Source organism: Canis aureus, chromosome 16 (genome assembly GCF_053574225.1).
Source record: "Canis aureus isolate CA01 chromosome 16, VMU_Caureus_v.1.0, whole genome shotgun sequence".
NCBI classification, from domain to species: domain Eukaryota; kingdom Metazoa; phylum Chordata; class Mammalia; order Carnivora; family Canidae; genus Canis; species Canis aureus.
The window spans coordinates 49,405,642-49,421,525 of NC_135626.1; the positions used below are offsets into that span (position 1 = coordinate 49,405,642).

A 15,884-nucleotide genomic window follows, 5' to 3' on the forward strand; every position below is an offset into this window, starting at 1 on the left:
TCATATGGTATTTGTCTTTGTCTGACTTATTTCACTTAGCATAATAACTCTAGGTCCATCCATGTTATAACAAATGGCAAAATCTCATTCTTTTATATAGCTAAGTAATATTCCCCTGTGTGTGTGTGTCTGTGTGTGTGTGTGTGTGTGTACCACATTCTTTATCCATCCATCAATGGACACTTGAATGGCTTCTGTATCTTGGTTATTATAAATAATGCTGCAGTAAACATAAGTGTGTATGTATCTTTTTGAATTTGTGTTTTAGGTTTTTTTTGTGGAAGAGATTTTTCTTTATATGATGCTTACATATTTGGAGAAATATGGACCAATTCACCACCCAAATGAGTTATGTGGCTTAGCCAGACATTTAAGAATGTCCAAATCATCTGTTAATTCCAGGTAGAATGTGTGATATAAACTTGTGCACACCAAACACTTGAAATGCTTATGATTTCATAAATACTTATGAATTTAACAATTTTTCACTCAAAACTCTAAAATAATCATTAAGGATTGCACCTTCCTGAGTAAGGAAGAGTGCCCTCACCAATGTGAGCAGGCATCATTCAATCTGTTGAGGGCCTGAATAGAACAAAATGGTGGAGGAAGGGTGACTTCTCTCTCTTTCTCTCTCTCTGCCCACCCCCCTTGAGCTAGGATGTTCATCCTCTCCTGCCCTTGGACATCAGCAGTTCAGGTTCTCAGGCCTTCTGACTCTGAGACTTACACAAGCAGGCCTCCTTTCTTAGGCCTTTGGCCTCAGACTGGGAGTTACACCATCAGTTCTTCTGGTACTCAGCCTTAAGTCTTGAACTAAATTATTTTGCCAGCTTTCCTGGCTCTCCAGCCTGCAGATGGCAGATCATGGTATTTCTTGGCCTCTATAACTGCTTGAGCCAATTCCTATAATAAATCCCCTCTCATACGTATCTCTATATATATCCCGGTGTTGTTTTTGTTTCTCTGGAGAATCCTAATAGAGACCTGAAGCCCGACTTTTGTCTCCCCAGTGCAATCTTAGGGTAATAATACTACCACCAATTTTTTTATATGCTCTGCTTCTATATTTTATTATTTTTTATAAGTATTTTTTTAATTTATTTATTCAGAGAGAGAGAGAGAGACTGAGAGGCAGAGACACAGGCAAAGGGAGAAGCGGGCTCCATGCAGGGAGCCCGACGTGGGACTCGATCCTGGGTCTCCAGGATCAGACCCCGGGCTGCAGGCGGTGCTAAACCGCTGCGCCACCAGGGGTGCCCTGCTTCTATATTTTATAGTTGGGCTATATCTACATTATCAGAGTATACAGCCATTATATATGATAATCTCTTTTTGGCACCACGTAGTCTTAGTTATACTGGTAATTCTTAATGCTTACCACCAGCTCTTTTTTTTTTTTTTAAGATTTAGTTATTTATTCATGAGAGACACAGACTGAGAGAGAGAGAGACAGAGATATAGGCAGAGTGAGAAGCAGGCTCCCTGAAGAGAGCCCGATGTGGGACTCGATACTGAATCCTGGGATCACGACCTGAGCCAAAGGCAGGTGCCCAACCACTGAGCCACCCAGGCATCCCCTCACCACTAGTTCAGTTTTCCTGAACTTTTGTTAAAAGGTAGCATTCAGGAAAGCTTTCCTCACTTCACAGAGCTTCCTCTGTTGATTTTGGAAAGTATTAAAAAATAAGGCAGCTTACTCTATGATATTGCAGCACTTTGGTCTGGGGCTTTTCTCTCATCTCTGTTCATATCCCGTTAAATTTTTTTTTAAGATTTTATTTATTTTTTCATGAGAGATACAGAGAGAGAGGCAGAGACACAGGCAGAGGGAGAAGCAGGCTCCATGCAGAGAGCCTGATGTGGGACTCCATCCCGGGACTCCAGGACCACATCCTGGGCCAAAGGCACTAAACCGCTGAGCCACCTAGGGATCTCCTAAACTTTTATTTCACCCTAAGTACTTTCTCTTTGGTGTGAGTCTCTGTCCTACAAAGGGATTGATTTTGAGAGTTCATAGGAGCCCCATCAAACCTTTGCCCATGGGCTCAATACTGATATGGTCAAAACCCCTCCCAGTTTCAGCAGCTGTTCTCAAATTGACCTGCCCTCTTACCAGCCAATGCCCATTGGCTATTTGGGGGTTTTCGTGTTCTCAGATCCATCATATATATTTTCCTTATCCTTTCTCCCACACAGACACTGATACCATGCAGGTCTTATGGCTCATGGTGGTTTCCACTTATATTCTGGAGTTTGTGGGGGTACCTTGTTACCTAGGTCTTTTGTAAATATTTTTCACAGGTTTGGGGTTTTGCTCTTCAGGTTTTCTCTCTGTCTTTATATAAGGATTCAGAGAGAATGAAAAATTACTGATGCTGTCATCTTCCCAGAATTCTCTCCAGAGTTAATTCAATTATAAGTGTATTTTGTATTACAGTCCCTTTGGGAGCCTGCTCATAACTTATGGGTGTTGACATCTTGCTTCTGCTGGGCCTGGGAAGGTTAAGGGCTTTAAATCTTAGCTGTTTATGATACCACAATTAATGACCAAACATAAGGAAGCTAAAAATACGAACATAGTAAATTGCCAACCCACATGAATTTTTTAAAAAGCATTTAAATTTAATTATAGCAGAAATATTTCTGAGGATTTGGGGATTGTTCTTAACAATAAATAACAGAGATTATTCATGTATACATTCTCAGAATTAACACAATGAAGTTTTCATTTATGGGGTACATATACATAAATTTCTTGTGTACAAGCTCCATAGATATATTTGCCTTTACTGTTGTAAATTTTAATTTTACTACTTTTGTAGTTGGGAAATTGTAACAACTGGCAAAAAAAGAAAATTGTCAGTAGGCAGGCAGGCATACTGACAATTGATACTATCATTAGCTCTAATAGAGTCCAGCATGGGCTTTTAGAACTAGAAACAGTCTCAAGTGGTCATCTTGTCCAGACACAGGCTCAAGAATCTTTATAACTCAATGTGTTTAAGTACTGACAATTTTTAACAATTAACAGTATCTATAAGAGATGGGTTTTTGGTTTTGCTACCAGCTAAACTAAAGTGTAATGACAAGCAGCACAGCAGACAGAAACAATACTTTAAAAAAATGTAACAGAGCTATGGTAGCTAGGAAACAACAGCACAGATAGTACATTGAAGAGGAATAGTTGAGGAGCCGGGGTAACTCTAGGGCCATGTTATGATGCTACACAAGTGACATTGCACATGGTTGCCATAGCTACAGAACTGCACAAGCTCTAGACACACAGACCCTATGTACCCACCCACCACTGCTTTCCACATCTGCACCTCTGAGTTTTCTACAGCTCCAGCGTAAGGAAAAAAAAGCCATATGGCTTAAATCAAAATATTTTTTTCACTTCTAAAAATCAGAATAAGAAATTTAGAGCAGAAGGCAAGGAAGCATTGGAAAATGTTTATTTCCCAAGGGTCAGAACATCCACTCTAGGAGGAAAGTTGGGTGATGCTTAATGTAAGCATCACCCACCTCCATGTCTACTTTCATGTCCCTTCTTACCCTCTCTGTTCCTCTCCTGGCTACACAGATTCTGTCTCTCTCTGACTTCTCTGCCCCCAATTCCCTGTCTTGACAGCAGCACCAGAGAGACTTATCACATCATTCAAAAGAATACATGTTGATTGAAGTGGTAGAGTAGGGATTAGATATTCTGGTACTCTGTTTCCTTCCAATGGGATTAAAGAAATGCTTTTAGATGTCACTGCCAGATTTAAAGCAAAACCCGAGTAAGCTGAAGGAAAAAACAGTAGTTGTTGAAGTTAGGGAGTGAAGACAAGAAAGAAGAGAAAAAGAGAAAAGTATCTTAAAAATATATATATTTTATTCATTTATTCATGAGAGAAAGAGGCAGAGAGAGAAGCACACTCCACGCAGGGAGCCCGACGTGGGACTAGGTCCCGGGTCTCCAGGATCAGGCCCTGGACTGAAGGCGGCGCTAAACCGCTGAGCCACCGGGGCTGCCCAGAAAACTATCTTGGATGTAATTAGGGAAGTCCCCAGGTGTCATCCTGAATTTGGGGCTGAGGAGGTGGGTAATGACAAACACATGTTGGGAAGGATGCCCAGGGGGACATCTAATATTTCCTGGCATCCTCTTCCTGGTGAACTAACTTTTCTTTTTAAGATTTATTTATTTATTCATGAGAGACACGGGGGGGGGGGGGGGCAGAGACATAGGCAGAGGAAGAAGCAGACTCCTTGCAGGGAGCCCGTTGTGGGACTCTATCCTGGATCCCCGGATCACGCACTGAGCTGAAGGCAGATGCTCAACCGCTGAGCCACCCAGGCGTCCCTCCTGGTGAACTAACTTGTACTTGGTCAACTGGAGGACCTGCTTCTTCACATTCATGGATATCATAATGTGAATAAAATGGTTTAGGTACTTTCTGATTCTGTTTTTGGGATTTCAGCTGAAATGAAGCATACATTCTTTAAGCATACATTCATTCTCTGCTCATTCCTTATAGGTCAATCTTGCCCTAAATATCTAAGATGGTATGGCACAGAGGAAAGATGGCTTTGCTATCTGCATCAGTTTCCTAGTTGGTTAGTTGCTATAGCAAAGAACCACAAATTGGGTGGCTTAGAACAAGAGAAAGTTATTGTCTCACAGTTATGGAGGCCAGAAGTCTGAAATCACACTTCCTCTGAAACCTGTTGGTGAATCCTTCCTTGCCTGGTCTTAGCTTCTGGTCCCTCGCCTACAATCTTTGGTTTTCCTTGGCTTATAGACACATCACTCTAATCCTGCATGATCACATGGAGTTCTCCCTCTGTCTCTTCATATGGCATTCTTTTTATAAGGACATCCATCATATAGGCACTAAGGGGGCAGCATTTCAACATACCTTTTCTGGAAAAGACACACTTCAACCCATAACACCATCCATCTTGTCTGAGTTTAAATCCAAGCTCAGGCACTTACTAGCTTTGGGTCTTGGATAAGCCCCTCTAAGCTGAGAATTCCTTATTTATGAAATGGAATGGTAGGGGATGTCATAATCCTAACTCACATGGTTGTTGCCACATGGAAGAGTAGAAAAGGACAAAAGAAAGGAGCACATATGGTGGAGAGTGAGATGATCAGCAGACTTGCTCTTTTGTAGGAATAAGCACTTCTGACTCAATGAGTGAATATTCAGGCACAAGGGGTAAGGTGTCAGGCTGTGTGGTCAAGGGCAGGTAAGTAAACCTCTTCACATGATCCTGTGTAGGTCAATTTAAAGTAAAAAGCATTTGATATTCTTTAAATTCAAAGGCAGGGATGTAGTTAATACCTTGCACTTGCCTCTAGGCTGCCTGATACCCCATCCTGATGTATGACAAACTGTGCTCCCTACCATGTTCCCATCACATTTCATGTTATTCTTATGAGGATCAGTACAGCTAAGTATAGACACTCTGATTCATTTGTTCATTCCACAAATATTTATTGTGCCAGGCACTGTTCTAGGCACTGAGAAAGTAGAACAAAATAAAGAACCCACTCTCAGGGCGCCTGAGTGGCTCAGTCAGTTAAGCGTCTGCGTTCAGCTCAGGCCGTGGTCCTGGGGTCCTTGGCTCTGCAGGGAGTCTGCTTCTCCCTCTCCCCCGCTCCCCACTCATGCTCTCTCTCTCTCTTGCTATCTTTCTCTCTCTCTCAAATAAATAAAAATCTTTTAAAAATATAAAGAACCCACCCTTAAAGAGCTTTCATTAGAGATGGAGAGACAGACAATAAACAAGTTGATTTCTTTTTTCTTTTTTTTTTTTTAAGTAGGCTCCACAGCCAGCATGAAGCCCAATGCAAGGCTTGAACTCATGACCCTGAAATCAAGACCTGAGTTGAGATCAAGAGTCAGATGCTTAACCAACTGAACCACCCAGGCACCGCTAGACTAGTTGATTTCTTTCTTTCTTTCTTTCTTTCTTTCTTTCTTTCTTTCTTTCTTTCTTTCTTTCTTTCTTTTTTTTTTTTTTTTTGACTAGTTGATTTCTAATGCTGGATAACTATACATACTGCAAAGAAAATAAAACAGAATAAGGGGATAGAACATTAGGGAGGAGTGTGGCCCGGGAAGGCCTCTAACTATAAAATTTGAACTGAAACCTGAGTATATCATGCTGCCTAAGGAAAGAGCATTCCGGGCAGAGGGAACTGTCCATGTAAAGACCCTCAAGGCTGCAACATACACGGTGTATTCATGGAGCAGGAGGAAGGCCACTGTGGTTGGAGAGAGAATGTGTAAAAATTTGTTTTTTTAATAAGAGAGAGAGAGCATGAGCAGGGGGAAGGGTAGAAGGAGAAGCAGACTCCCCCACTGAGCAGGGAGCCAGATGAGGGACTCAGTTCTAGGACCCTGAGATCATGACCTGAGCCAAAGGCAGGTGCTTAACCAACTGAGCCACCAGGCATCTATAAACATTTAATAGTCAAAATAGGTAAGCCAAATTTCACAGAAAGTATGAGAGGCAGTATGATATAGGAAAAGGAGTCTAGGCTTTAAAGCCAACAAGACTTGAGATCAAACCTGAGCTTGCCATTCACCAGTTTTCTGTGCTCGAACATATCATCTAGCATTATGAGCCTCGGTTTTCTCATCTTAAAGTGGTAAAAATAAGAGTGTTGTAAAGTGAAAGTGAGATTTCAAATGAAATTTGAAAAAGAGTGAGTTTTAGAAGATGGATTTGTTTTTCAAGTCTAGTTCTGTAGCTTACTTACCTTGTAGCCATTGACTAAGGCTTGGCTTCTTCACATATAAAATAGGAATAATGATATTATATAATGGGATTGCTATGAGGATTTAACTAGATGAAGAATGCTTTTTAGGTTCTTCAGTTTTATTAGTATGTGTGTGATTGTGGATTTGTTTTTGTCTTTCTCAGAACTCAATATTCTCATTTAATCTGAAAACTTTTATTTTTTCAATTCTAGAAAATCCTCATCATTAGTACTTTAAAGTGATGTCTTTTGCCTCCGCTTGCCATTTTCTTTATATCACTCAAGATGAGTTATGTGATGCTGCAGAACAAAGTTTGAGAAACATAGCTTATTGTATTTTAAGCATTTCAATGTGCTTAGGCTTAGGGGTGGAGTTCTTTTAAGTGACCTCAGTTCTCCATATTGACCAGAATTTCCTGCCCCTTTTAAGGTGAATAGCCTTAAAATAAATGAGTTCAGGGATGCCTGGGTGGTTCAGTGGTTGAGCATCTGCCTTTAGCTCAGGGCGAAATCCTGGGGTCCTAGGATCAAGTCCTACATTAGGCTCCCTGTGAGGAGCTTGCTTCTCCCTCTGCCTAGGTCTATGCCTCTCTCTCTCTCTCTCTCTCTCACTGTCTCTCGTGAATAAATAAATAAAATCATTTTTTTAAAAAACGAGTTCAGTAAGATGATAGCTACCAAGTTATGAAGTGTCAGGAAACAGCTTTAAAAAGGGGATACAGGGCAGCCCCAGTGGTGCAGCGGTTTGGCGCCACCTTCGGCCCGGGCTGTGATCCTGGAGACCTGGGATCGAGTCCCATGTCAGGCTCCCGGCATGGAGCCTGCTTCTCCCTCTGCCTGTGTCTCTGCCTCTGTGTGTGTGTGTGTCTCTATGAATAAATAAATAAAATCTTTTTTAAAAATAAATAAATAAAAAGGGGACACATGAACATTTATATATGCTCAAGGAAAGAAACCATAGAGAAATGGCAAGGAAGAAAAAAGCCAAGGGAGAAATGGCAGATATGGAAATAAGAAGGAATGATCAATCACACAGGAACAAGGCTATAGAATCAAGAATGGAAGATCCTGGAATTTGGAACCTAGGTAAAGGATCAGCTTTAACAGGAGAGTTTCAACTCTTCCTTAGGAACAGGAAAGCAAGAAAGGAAGGATGATAATTTATAAAAGTCATTGGGAAGAGTCTAGAAATTGAGGCCAGGGATCCCTGGGTGGCGCAGCGGTTTGGCGCCTGCCTTTGGCCCAGGGCGCGATCCTGGAGACCCGGGATCGAGTCCCACGTCGGGCTCCCGGTGCATGGAGCCTGCTTCTCCCTCTGCCTGTGTCTCTGCGCCTCTCTCTCTCTCTGTGACTATCATAAATAAATAAAAATTTAAAAATAAATAAAAATAAAAAAAAAAAAAAAAGAAATTGAGGCCAGATAGCTCTGTTTTCTCTGACAATAGGATACAGGTGAGCAATGGAGATGGGAGCCCAGGAAGAGTTGAAGGTTTGTGTTATCAGCTGCAAGGAATAGGAGAGTGAGTCATATATGGACACATAAAGGAACTTCGAGATAGTCGAGCTGAAGTTGGAAACCATACATTTATAACCCCACCAACACAGCGGCTAGGTACTATATTTAGGGCTGGGTAAGCCCTAACTGCCCACATGGAAGAGTAGAAAAGTATGTGGTTGAGTTGGTAGAGAGAGTTTGCAAGGCAGTTGCAGATAAAGGACAACCAGGCAAGGGAGCAGAGGATGGGGAAAAAGTGGGTGTAGTGACAAAATCAAGAATCTGAGTTGACTGTGAACTAAACCTATCCTCTAACAGTAACACAAAAATTGTACGAGCAGGACCATACCAGTGGTACAGTCAGCCTTCTAGAAATGACATCATCACTCAGGATGCAGTGTTACTTTTGTAAGCAGATTTTCTCTTTAGGTAACAATCGCCCTGTCATTGTGGTAACAGGAATGCTCTCTTCCTGCTTTGCTAATCGTGATAAATAGATTCATTGTCTCCATAAGTCTCTTAACCGCCCCCCACCTCTGCAAAAGAGCACGTGATTGGTGTGGCCAGTATTCACCCCAAGTGGGCAGAGCCCTTGTACCAGGCCATTACCTAAGCCTTTGACCTTTGGATCAGGCATCCAGCATTGGCCCAATCAGCTGAAACCAGGGTGATGGGGTCACATGGCAGGCCTGATGCATAAGGGGCCTAAGACTTTCCACAATACTTTCCAGAAAGAATAAAACTGCAGGCAGAACTGTTCTCATAAACTTTGGAATAGCATTTCTCCTCTTGGACTTTGTAATAGATCTCCATCCATTTCTCTACTTCTCACCTCTCTCCAAGTTGAGGAGCTGGACACAGTTCCAAAAAATTCCTGTATAGAGCACCTAATTGTGTATGTTACATATGTTATATTTGCTTGGAACTTACTCTACCCACACACCCTATTCACATATACACATAAATAAACTCATACATTCTTTTTTTCTTAATCCCTGCCTTCCATTTCGAGGAAGAAATAAATTACTTTCTGCACATAATTTTCTTTCTGGCATGCCGACGTTAACAGTAGTAGTATAGAATCTTCCAAAGTGTGATAAAATGAATTGCTTCAGTTTCAAGGTGGGATTTTTACCACTTAATATAAAACATTCTGGCAATGTCTACCAATTTATATTATCTAGAGCAGGGTTTTGCAAATTTTTCTGTAAGGGGCCAGACAGTAACTGTTTTAGGCTTTGTGGGCTGTATCACAGTCACTCATCACTCACATTATAGGATTTAAGCAGCCATAAACAATGTCAATCAATGAATGTGGCTGTGTTCCAGTAAAACTTTATTTACAAAAGCAGGTTGGATGTGGCTCAGGGCTGTATTTTACCAATCCCCGATCTTGAGGATGATTATTTATGGTTTTCTGCTATTGGGCAAAGTAGGCGCTGAACCTCACAATAGCAGTAGTTCTTCTAACAAGATAGCATGGGGGCTCACTGTTCTATTGACTTTCCTTATGTAGATTAAGTTATACAATAAGAAATAATTGAAGGTCAGCACATCACATAACTCTGGAATCACGCAGTGCCTAGCCTGTGTGGCATATGCAGCAGCACTGAATTTATTTAAAGTGATTTTTCTCCAGTTCCAATTTGAGACCTGATTAAGGCAAAGGAATATGCATTGTGTTCTCTCATTTATCCAGCCAACATATTGGTTCAGATACTGACAACTATAAAGGACATATAAATAAATCAAGCAAGATCCCTGTCCTCAAGGAGCTTATGATTTTAGTAAGGTATATTAACGAAGAGCCACAAACTGAGTGGCTTAAAAAAAAAACAAATTTACTGTCTCACAGTTCTAGAGGCTAGAGGTCTGAGATCAAGTGTCAACAGGGCTGTACTGCCTCTGAAATCTGTAGAGAATCCTTCCTTGTCTTTTCTTAGTTTTAGGTGGGTTGCTTGCCATCCTTAGCATTCCCTGGCTTATAGCTATAGCACTTCAATTTCTGCCTCTGTCGTCACATGATGTTCTCCTTTTGTGTGTGTCTCTCTTGTCCTCTTCTTATAAGGATACCAGTCATGACAGATTCAGGGCCCACCCTACCCCAATATAATCTCCTCTTCACCTGACTGATTTTACTGGCAATGACCCTATTTTCAAATAAGGTCATAATCTGAAGTACTAGAAGTTAGGACATCAACATATTTTTTTTTTAATTTTTATTTATTTATGATAGGCACACAGTGAGAGAGAGAGAGAGGCAGAGACACAGGCAGAGGGAGAAGCAGGCTCCATGCACCGGGAGCCCGACGTGGGATTCGATCCCGGGTCTCCAGGACCGCGCCCTGGGCCAAAGGCAGGCGCCAAACCGCTGCGCCACCCAGGGATCCCCATCAACATATTTTTGGAGTAGAAACAATTCAGTCAGTAACATAAAGTAAGAATAAATGTAAAATCAATGTGAGAACTGTGGTTGCTATGAGGCAAGTCTCTGTAAAAGTACAAGGTGAGGGCAGTGATAAAAGAGGTAAGTTTTACCTGGAAGGATCAGGGAAGGTTCCATAGATGAGGTGAAGTTTGAGCAGATTCTGGAAAATGATGCCAGATGTTTGCCAGGTCCAAATGGGGTATATGGGACCTGGGGAATGGTAGGGCCATCCCCTGCAGGAGCAGCAGCAGAGGCAGTAAGTAGTGTGATGTAACCAATTTCATAATGGTCCACTATACCCTGAAGGGGGTTTAGGCTTCCTGTTTTCCAGAGAAATAAAAATGAGATCTAAACACCTTGGCTATATTTGGTACATCTGTGACATTTATTCAAGATCACTGGCAGCTGCAAAAACTTCAATATAGGAGGGGCTCAGGGAGACTATTTTTTAGGGAGGGAGGGGCAAAGGGCAAGGGAGAGAGAATCTGAAGCCAACTCCCTACTGAGCAAAGAGCCCAAGGCTCTCAATCTCAGGACCCTAAGATTATGACATGAGCCAAAATTAAGGGTCAGACACTTAACCACTAAACCACCCAGGCATCATGGGGACGATCTACATAGAAGGCAGGTGACTAATCAAAGCTACCTTTGCATAATAAACACAGTTTTTATTTTGCCTGTTACAGAGTAATAAAAATAGCAACGTTGTCTAAAGATGCCTTTATTGGCACTTCACATAAAATGGAGAAAATGTTAATGTATATTTCAAAGAAGTACAACCAGGGGTGGCTTGAGAGGGCAGTGACAGAGACCATGAAAAAGGTCCTCTCAGGTTATCACCACTTGCATCCCTAGGGATTAAATGTTGTTTCTTTTCACTTAGCACTGTACTACGTGATTAAGTGTGTTATATCTCATCCCCAATTTATAGATGAAGGTAATGAGGTTTAGAAAGTTTAAATACAGGGACATCTGGGTAACTCAGTGGTTGAGCCTCTATCTGCCTTTGGCTCAGGGCATAATCCCGGCCAGGGTCCTGGGATCAGGTCCCATAACGGGCTCCCCGCAGGGAGCCTCCTTCTCTGCCTGTGTCTCGGCCCCTCTCTCTGTGCCTCTCATGAATAAATAAATAAAATCTTAAAAGAAGAGAAAAGAAAGAAAGGTTAAATACAGTGCCCTGCTCACACAACTAGTGATTTCATTTTAACTGATAACCTAAAAAACTATATAGTAAATGCATGAACTAGGATTCTGCACTGGCCCAACAGTAGCCACTAGCAACATGTGGCTATTTGAATGAAAATCAATTAAAAATCCTGTCTCTGGGTTACTCTTATCCACTTCAAGTGCTCAATAGCCACATATGGCATTGGACAGTGCAGAGACAGAACATTTTCATTAAAAATAAAATGACCACTTTATAACTGAGTACTGCCTCAATTTTGCCCGTTTGCTTTGTGTGTGATCAGATTGGTACAATATACCATTCTCCAGGTGTCCTAGGCAGAAGAGAAAAGAACAGAGGTGGCCTTAGTATGTGAATGATGCATTACCACTACATTAAGGAACGTAATCTAATAGTTCAAATAAAGAAAAATTGCCATTAATAAATGCACTGAAATCAAAAGAACCTGCCCTGTGGCAATCAGTAGCATGTTTACTTTGTAATCAGTTACAGTTTCAGCAAAATATCATCCATCTCATTAAATTAGTATTGTCAGTTTAAATATCATTGGCTTGATAGTTTGATTTAAATTTAATCTGAAAAAAAAGACTTTGGTTCATAAGAAGTATATCTATTAGGAGTTTGCACCTGGTTTTATTTTTGTACATTAAGATAACATACTAGGGGTAATTTAAGCAAATGTTAAGGCTCAATGGAGAATTTTCATTTCTCTTTAGAAGGGGTCATTACATTACCTGAGATTGAGAAACACTGTGAAAGCCTTCAGAATGAAGGAACCTAAACACATCACCTGTAACACACAGTCCCAGGCCCACTGATCATGTGTGATTATCAGTATCCTATCATATCCAGATTAACTAGAGCACTCCTGGCACTCGTATGCCATAACTGTACCCAGAGATATATTATAATACTAACTGCAGCAGCTGGCAAGGCTTCACATTGATGAAACATTTTACTCCACAATTTTCTAATCACTCCCCTGTTTTAGAATTCAATTAGTAAAACTTGATTTACACTATTCATAAATACAGAATTTTGCACTACCCCTTCCTAGCTCTTTTTTTTTTTAAGATTTATTTATTTATGATAGACATAGAGAGAAAAGAGAGAGAGAGAGAGAGGCAGAGACACAAGAGGAGGGAGAAGCAGGCTCCATGCTGAGAGCCCGACGCAGGACTCGATCCTGGGACTCCAGGATCGCGCCCTGGGCCAAAGGCAGGCGCTAAACCGCTGAGCCACCCAGGGATCCCCCCTTCCTAGCTTTTAATAGACAAAAGAGTGTTTGTAGTGAGCAAGGAGACCACAAGGCAAGATCCACTTTTCGTTTTCTGGCACATGGATATTTTTTCTCTGTTTTAATCAGACCAACTATTCTCAAGTACCTTACTGAGGGAAATAGGACTCAAGAGCACCATTTTCATTTTTTTTTTTTAATTTTTATTTATTTATGATGGTCACACAGAGAGAGGAGAGAGGCTGAGACACAGGCAGAGAGAGAAGCAGGCTCCATGCACCGGGAGCCCGACGTGGGATTCGATCCTGGGTCTCCAGGATCGTGCCCTGGGCCAAAGGCAGGCACCAAACCGCTGTGCCACCCAGGGATCCCAAGAGCACCATTTTCATATTACCACTTCACAATGTTTTCCTGAAAGACTTTGTGTCTTCTCACGTAGTCTTCAGCCTCCAGCTTTCCCCTTGAAATCTGTAGATGAATTTTACACTCTCGGAGGCAAACACTACTTTCCTTACCGTAAATGAAACACAGAGGCATATCAAGGCTGGGCTATCTCATTGGGTGCACCCAGGGCTACAATCAGCTCAAGCTGGTCTTTTCACTGTGATTGCAACAGAGTAGCCCACTCAGGCAACTCCTATACCACCAGGGAATAAACTCTTATTTTGAGTTGGATTGTATATTACATTGAAACCCTTTATTTATGTTGTTGACTATTTAAGTATCCCCAGAACCCTGGCTGAATGTCTTACCTTTTATTTCACAAAAGTGTTTGGTGAATATTCCTACTGTTTCCTGCAAAGTGAGACTTAAGACACAGCTTCTTATGTAAGTGGCAAATAAGCTACCAATATCCTATGAACCAGAAGGATACTATAAAGTGCTAAAGAAAAAAACTGCTTGCCATCTTTTAAAATACTCCAAAGATATGCAAAGTGAACACTAAGAAGAGTTTAAAAAATCTCCCTCCCTTCCCCTGAGAAAGTGTTTCTGGTTGTTGAGATAAGTAAGTAAAGCAATCTTTTACTCAAATCTTTCAACTGTACTTTAGTTAATTATAATTGTTGAAAGTTCAATTATGCTAAGCTAATAATAGTAGCCACCATGTATTTGGCTCTTACTCTATACCAGATACTATGCCAAGCTATTTACGTATATTTTTTATTCCTTACAGCCAATTAATTAAAGTATGTACTGTTATCTCTGTCTTACAGATTTAAAAAATGAAAACAAACAAAAAAAATGAAGAGGCCTAGAAATTAGCCTGAGGTCACATGGCTAATCAATGTTGGAGTCAGCATTTGAACTCAGAACTTCCTAAACTCCCAGGCCTCACAAGCAATAATATTATTAGGTATAATAAGGAGATATATGTTTATCATTATCATACTTATCATAAGGATATATATATCATAATGAGCAATATTCCCGTTAATTTGTTGCTACACCTCAAACTAAGCATTCTGATTTTCAGTATTTCCAGCTCCAGGGAAAATGTCAAGACAAAATTCTATTATGATCAGTTACAGATCATTCTTAAATTAGCTTAGGGTGTTGGCAACTCAAATATCTGTCACAAAGTACCCTTTTTTCCTGCTCTTAATTCATAAGGTTGGGCCCCAAATCCCCAAAGCACTTTCATCTCCAGTCAGAGAGGCATTATGAAGAGAATTGATGCCTTTTCATCCCAAGGTGAGCTCTCAACAGTGCTCTGCAACCATGCCCTCACTCCTCCAGTGGGGTCACCTGGGTGGGAGAGTTCAGCCACCAGTAGCTGGGCATCTACAGGACAGGAGCAGAATGAATTACCTACTTGAAAATTCAAGGGGAATTTTGAGAGCCTGGATTTTTATCGGGTTTCCTGGTAAGCATCCTAACTTGTGTCAATAAAAAAAAACACTGTACTTTAGAAAAACACAAGCAAGATTTAAATCAAGGTTACTTTTAGAAACTCTTAGTATTCATTTGAGTATTAGGTAAGCTTTGATAATTGACTCTATAAACCTGAAACCAGCCTATTCATTGTGAAAACTGCTCTGCCTTCCCTACTCTCCCTCTACCTTCAGGCCCAGACTCAGAAAGCCTACCCATTCCTTATTACTTCTTGTCCCCTATCAATTTACTTAGGGGGAAATATCTGGGCAAAGAGAAGAATAAGAGCTTGGCAGGTACTGACTGCATAGTTATTTCATATATTGTATACCTATCCAATAAAATTTACCTAATACAGAAATTGTGATGTGATGAAGTGGTCTGAAGTTTGTATTTGCACCATGAATAAAAAAAGTGTGCTCAGCAAATATGTAATATCTACATAATTATAATTTGCAAAGAAATAGGATGTTAAACATAAAGGAATAAAACATGTCTTTTGGTGTGGACTGAATTGCATACATCACCCCTCCCTGTGCTGCAAATTCATATGTTGAAGCCCCAGTCTGCAGTGCGCTAGTATTTGGAGGTGGGGCCTTTTGGAGGCAATTAGGTTTAGATGAGGTCCTGAGGGTGGAGCCCTCATGATGGGATTAGTGCCCTGTTAAGGTTTACCAGAGAGCTTGGCTTGCTCTCTGGTCTTGTGAGGACCAAGCAAGAAGTGGCTGTAAGCCAAGAAGAGAACTCTCACCAGAACCCTGACCACGATGGCACCTGATTTCGGACTTCCAGCCTGCAGAACTGTGAGAAAATTAATTTATGTTGTTTAAGCCACTCAGTCTGTGTTGTTTTGCTGTGACAGTGTGAGCTGATTAATACATCTTACATTACTTTGAAGTACCTATT

General features: G+C 41.0%; 1 long non-coding RNA gene across 1 annotated transcript; it reads left to right on the top strand.

The window, feature by feature from the left end:
• Nucleotides 1-4,873: 4,873 nt before the first annotated feature.
• LOC144286853 (uncharacterized) lies at nucleotides 4,874-15,274 on the top strand. Its single transcript, XR_013354775.1, has 2 exons — nucleotides 4,874-5,241; nucleotides 14,321-15,274. It is a non-coding gene; the product is annotated as an uncharacterized LOC144286853 (long non-coding RNA).
• Nucleotides 15,275-15,884: the final 610 nt, after the last annotated feature.